The 6,000-nt window shown below is 57.2% G+C and overlaps 1 long non-coding RNA gene across 2 annotated transcripts; it reads left to right on the forward strand.

The window, feature by feature from the left end:
* The first annotated feature begins 1,889 nt into the window (after positions 1-1,889).
* LOC135291682 (uncharacterized) lies at positions 1,890-5,923 on the forward strand. 2 transcript variants are annotated; one of them, XR_010354433.1, is made up of 4 exons: positions 1,890-1,979; positions 3,787-3,907; positions 4,941-5,552; positions 5,909-5,923. It is a non-coding gene; the product is annotated as an uncharacterized LOC135291682 (long non-coding RNA). The 2 variants fall into 2 exon arrangements; XR_010354432.1 differs by lacking the exon at positions 1,890-1,979 and having other exon boundaries at positions 3,556-3,907.
* The last annotated feature ends 77 nt before the right edge of the window (positions 5,924-6,000 follow it).

Raw genomic sequence — 6,000 nt, forward strand, 5'->3', positions numbered from 1 at the left:
TTCCTAACCTCACATTGTAGCATATTTTCTAATTACACGATTAAAAAGCCCTTGTGGCACACTTGCAGTTTCTGCACGAGGTGGTCATCACTCTCCTGCTGGTTGTTTTGGATGAAGGCTCAGAAGGCTTCCTCGGGCTTGAACTTCTCACCTCTCATTTCTGCACAGTCTACAAGATTGTCTGCTCAAACACCAAGTGGTTACCATTTGCAGTTAGCTTGTTCTGCTAAATTTGCTGATTTCTAGAAAGCTGTTACAAAGTAAATGATTCTTTCAGCACAGCTACAGCTTTTAGCATAGCTCAAGCATTTCCTCATTGCCTTGGTATCAAAAAGAAGCAAAGTAGGAAGGGGCAAACCAGGGACGGTGATGGGACAACATATCTTATTGTCCAGGCATTATAATTCCTTGGGTAAAGCAACATCCATCCATAGGCCAGCACTTTAGCTTGGATGACAATGCTGACAAAATTGCTGCCCCTTCCTGCTGCTGTAGCTGACTCCAAATCAAGAGAAATGTGCCAACGTTGCCAAAGATTGGCAGACACGGTGAGATAAAAAGAGCCAGTCTGCTGAAAAGGAGACCAAATGAATGTTTTCTAATGCCCCCCTTTTCATCCTTTCCCCAGCCCAGACAGAGCAATGTCCTTCCTCCCTGTCACCGATGGTGACCCAGGCACGGGATGCAGCGTGGGGACAGAGCCCGCCGCTGCTCTCAGTGCCCTGCCCTGCCCTTTCCTGCCTGCCTTGCCCGCCGAGTCCTGCCGTGCCGTGCCGTGCCGTGCGGAGCCCGGCCAGCGCCGGGAGCCGCCCCGCCCGCGCTGTGCCCGCAGCCCCGGCTCTGCCGCGCTCGTCCCCGCCAAGTCCGGCCCGCGCCGGGGCCGCGCCGGGCGCCAGCGCAGCGCCCCCCTCAGGCCGCGCGCCGCCGGCGCAGCCGCGGCCGTTGCGCCGCGGGCGTTGCGGCCACGGGCGGCGATCGGAGCCATGGCGGAGCTGCCGCTGCCCGCCGGGCTCAGCGCCAGCGCCTTCCCCGCCAAGCTGTGGCGCCTGGTGAACAGCCCCCGCGTCCGCTCCGTGCGCTGGGACAGCCGGGCCCGGGGGCTGCTTGTCGACCGCTGCCTCTTCGAGCAGGAGCTGCTCGGCTCGGGCCCCGCCCGCGGGGGCTGTGGCGCTGGGGCGGGGCCGGTGCCGCGCCCCTTCAGGGCCACGCAGTTCCGCAGCTTCGTCCGGCAGCTCTACCGCTACGGCTTCCGCAAGGTGCCGGGCTGGCTGGGCGCGGCTGCGCCGGGCGATGCCGGGGCTGGCTGCACTACAGCAGCCCCTGCTTCCGCCGCGACCGCCCCGACCTCCTGCTGCGCCTCAGGCGGTGGAGCGCGGCCGACAGGCGGCGGCCGGCGGCGGGCCGGGAGGGCAGCAGGCGCCCGCCCCGCGGCTCCCGGCAGCTCCCCGGGGCGCGGCCGCTGCCGGACGGGCGGCATGGGCGCGGCCGCTTCCAGCCGCTGCCCCGGGAGCGGCCGCCGCTGCCGCCCGGGCGCCCGCCCAGCGGCTTCCTGCTGCTGCAGCGGGAGCGGACGCTGCCGGACGGGCGGGAGCTGCGCAGCCCCCGGCCCGGCCGCCTCCAGCAGCGCCCCGGGGAGCGGCCGCTGCTCGCCCGGCGCCCGCCCTGCGGCTTCCACCTGCTGCACCGGGAGCGGCCGCTGCCGGCCCGGCGGGAGGGCCCGAGCCGCTTCCAGGAGCTCTACGGGGAGCGGCCGCCGCCCGCCGAGCGGGAGGTGCTCGGGATCCCGCCCTGCCGCTTGCTCGGGCTCCACGGGGAGCGGCCGCTGCCGCTCGGGCAGGAGGGGCCCCCCAGCCGCTTGCAGGAGCTCTACGGGGGGCAGCTGCCTCCGCTCGACCGGGAGGTGCTCCGGCTCCAGCCCTGCAGCTTCCAGCAGCTGCACAGGGAGCAGCAGCCCCAGCCCCCAACTGTCGACCCACGAGGTAGGAAAAGAGTTCTAGCCTTGTTTTTCCAAAATGTAATATAAAGTGACCGTTTGAAGTATTTTTGCATGCAGCTCTGTCATTCTCAGCCAGCAAGTGTCAAGCCTATTAGGAAGGGGCATTTAAGAGTCCAAAATATTCTCTGCCTGTTTTTCCTGCTTGCTGCCTGTGATGTTTGATCCAAGGCAGCAATAGAGCTCTGTGTCCCAGAGCCACATGTGTTGAGCATGATCAATGTGTTTGGATTCTTGCAGCCTCCCCAGGCTCCCCAGCGCTCCACTTGGCCATGCAGGTTGTGCAGCACCAATGGCCTCCAGTTCAGCTCAGAGCGCACCTGAGGAAGAGGGATGGCCACCACCAGATTTAAAAGTCTCCCCTCCCCCCCCCCCCCCCCCCCCCCCGCTTAGTGAGGATGAGCGTTGTGAGCCAAACTTGTGTTGGCCAAGTTTGAGTGCTCCTTTTCCTGGGAAGAATCCTTCCTACAGGGGCATTTGTGGTGATGGTTTGTAGCTTCTAAGAGTCTGTGTTTGATGGGAAGGAAGAGAAGAGTGTTTGGAGAATTGCCACTGAAGGCCAAGTGTCCCGTGCAGGGAGGGGCATGCAAGAGGTGCCTGTTCCAGCAGCAGATGTGGGCTGTGCCTCTTTTGGGTGGGAAGGCCAAGGCAAAGCAGGGCTGGGCAGCAGCTGCTGCTGCTGTGTGAGCCCTGCCGGGCGTGTGGACGCTCCCAGAGCTGTGTGTGGGGCTGGGCTGGAGCTGCAGCTCTCTGTCCTTGTGCAGATTATTATACGTGTTGGCCAGAGAATGTCTCTCTGTCTATTCATGTGCTGACCCAGTGCCTGCAGTACATTTATGATGGAGGCAGGGCAGACTCAAGGAGGGGAGTGGGATTTTTTGGATTTCCCAATGTCATATTCTCAAGTAGCTTGTCTTTTTTCTTCTGTAAACTCACACATAGCAGCTTTCAGAAGCATTTTATTCCGTAACAAAAGGAAACATTGCAGGCTCAGAACCATCTTTAGAATCTTTAGGATTCTGATGGAATCAGAATCGCAGAAGAGATGAATATTTTGGAACTGGTCCTAGTGAGAATATCTTTCTGCCCAAAGGTAATTTGCAGGTGCTTCATTGTGGACATTGACTTCCTCAGTGGAATAGGAACACTGTTTGGTTGTTTGGCTTTTCCTGTCTTTTGGCTTGTTTTTTTCCTGCCCTCCTGATTTACACATTTTTGCCACTGGTCATGAATGTGATCCTGGAAGTAGCCTAGGTGCATAAATGCTTGCCTGGATCATACACATGGGGCAGCAGCAGAGGGCTCTGAAAAGCACCACGGTGTGATGGGTTGTCTGAGCGGCTGGGTGGGGCTGGTGGGACTCCCAGGCAGAAATGTGTGCCTTGCGTGTGGGTTTGCAGCACAGGGCAGGGCTGGGAGCGAGCTCTGCCCTTGCTGACAGCTGTGCTGGCAGCCAGGAGAGCCCCTGGCTTTCTGCTGGCTGGTTTCTCCCAGCTCCTGAGATAAGCCAGGGTCAGAGTGTGAGGGCACCTCCCCCACATCCCCTCACTTGGTGTCTTCTGGTTTTCTGTGTTCATGTTTTGTCCCAAAGATCATTTTGCAAGAGCTTCAGTTTCACCTTGGTCACCCAAATTCTGAGTTTAAAAGGCTTGTCATGTGAACCATGTGGGCAGTGTTCCCCCTGTGCTCCATGTCCTTTGGGAGTGGAGAAGGAGAGTTACTGTATCCCTGATGTGATTCCAGCAAAATAGTGAGTGATCTTTGGGTTCCTTTCTTTCTGTGCTTCTGCTCAGGACAATATTGGTGTTGCCCCTGAATCGTCAGGAGGGGAGCCTGTGGACAGAGCTGCAGCAGAGGAGACTTCATCTGGCACCGAGAGCTGCAGGAACAGTTCCCAGGAGCCCGAGGAGCCTGGTAAGGACAGAGCCCACTTTGGTTCAGAGAGGTCTAAGGTGGCTGCTCTGAGCAGGGCTGGTGCTTCCTGGTGCCTTTAGTTCAAATCCTGCACCGGCACAACTTCCCTGAGTTCCATGCCCTCCATGCTTCTCCAGAGGCTGTGACACTGAGTCCTCTGCTGTGGCAAGAGAGCAGGGAATAAACCTGACCTGGCAGGAGTTGTGTCACCAAGCTGGGTGTCCCAATTTTGTGCTGATGTCCATGGATAAATTTGCTGCAGGATGACAGGGGAAGCCAGGCTGAGCGACTCTTGAAGGAACAGGGGATAAAAAGAGGAGTGAAAACTCAGGGTGGAAGTCCAAATCACTGCCTAAAAGTAGTACCAGTCTGCTGGTATCAGTCCTGACCCACAAGCAAAACAAGGAGCAGAACATCAGAGGCCAACCGATTGAAAAATCACAGTAAATCCAGTAAAACAAGGAGAAGCTTGAATGAGCCCTGATTAGCGAGACCTAAGAGGACAGAGGGAGCACTTTGGATCCGTTCCTTAGCCAAGCTGGTGCAGCCTGCAGGCCTCGTGGGGAGCTCTGTCCCTCCCAGCTCTTCCTGCCAGAGCTGAGGTCGAGTTGGAGCAGCTGCTGCTCGCTGCAGAGGGCACTTTGTAGATGCCAGGTAATGGATCTGGTTCATGACTCAGCTGCCAGCAGCCCTGAGCTTCAGCCATTTCAGTGGGGACTGAGGTCTCTCTGTCAGCACAGAGAAAGAACAAGGCTGGGCTTCTTTGTGGCAGCTGGGGCTGTCTGTGTTTCAAGCTCTCGTGGGTGCCCTTTGCACTGTGAGGGCTGAGACTTTATTGAGATACTTCAGTGTTTGGAAACACACTTTTGAACACTTGGAATGATCCCTGTTCTTTGAAGAGCAGGCTTCAACTTGCCAAGTGAGAGTCTGCCTTTCAGGCCATCTCTGACAGTCCCTGGTAGAAGGACAATTGCTGCCCAAGGGAAAGGTGCACAGAGGCCAATACTGACTCAGTGTTCCCTTTGCTTCCCAGATGCCATCTGACCAACATCTCCAGGAGGGCTGCTCTGCATGGCGGGAAGAGATAGAGGAGAGCCTGTGACAATTGGGCAGGTAGAATTCCTCTGTTTGTAGATACATTTATAGATTTCTATGGTTCTATTTATCAGTGCTTGTAGTTCCATTTATACATTAGAGTGTTCTGTTTATAAGTGCATATATTTATAGAGCTGTATAGTTAAATGTAGATATATATAGAGTTTCAGAAGAGATATAATTATATTTCTATATATGTAATGGCATATATAGATTTTCAGAGTTAAATTTATATATTTGTAGAGTGAAATATATATGTATGAAGCTATATTTATAAATGTGCACAGTTATATAGTAAGAGGAATATGAGTGCTTAACTGAATAGATTGATGTGGTGTAGGTCTAGGATGCATTTTTACTTCTTTCCCCCTCGGCTGCCTTTTTCACCTCTTGCTTTTCCCCCTGTGCCCCCTGTGTCCCCTCTCCCTGGGCTGGGTCCGAGCTGGCGGCCAGGCCGGGCGCAGCAGCAGTTCCAGCCCCGGGTGTCCCTGGAGCGCTGGGAGCTGCCGGTGGCCCCAGGCACTGTCCCCTGAGGAGCTGCTGAAGGACGGTGAGACTGAGGGGGCTGGGGGGGCTGAGGGGGCGGTGGCACTGAAGGGACGGTGACCCTGAGCTGCTGCAGGGGCTGAGGGCTGTGGGGCAGCCCAGGGCCATGGTGGCACTGAGGTGACAGGCAAGTGGCACAGGCTGAGGGGGTGGCGGGTCTAAGGGGACGGGATGGGTCAGAAGGGACTGAGGGAGGTGAGAGGACTGTGAGGGGCTGAAGAAGCTGAAGATGGCTGGGGGTTTGGCGAGAGCATGGCGGGGCTGAGGGGATGGAGGGGCCAGCAGGGAGCACAGAGGGCTCTGGGACTGCAACTCTGCCAGGCCTTGGAACCAATTCCAGAGCTTCCACTTTTGCCACAGCTGCAAGGAAGAACTTGAGGAGAGCCGGAGACTGCCAGGAGCCAGCAGGGAGAAGCTGAGTGCCAGCAGCAGGAGCAGCAAGCGGGGCCCTG

Source organism: Passer domesticus, unplaced genomic scaffold (genome assembly GCF_036417665.1).
Source record: "Passer domesticus isolate bPasDom1 unplaced genomic scaffold, bPasDom1.hap1 HAP1_SCAFFOLD_102, whole genome shotgun sequence".
NCBI lineage: Eukaryota > Metazoa > Chordata > Aves > Passeriformes > Passeridae > Passer > Passer domesticus.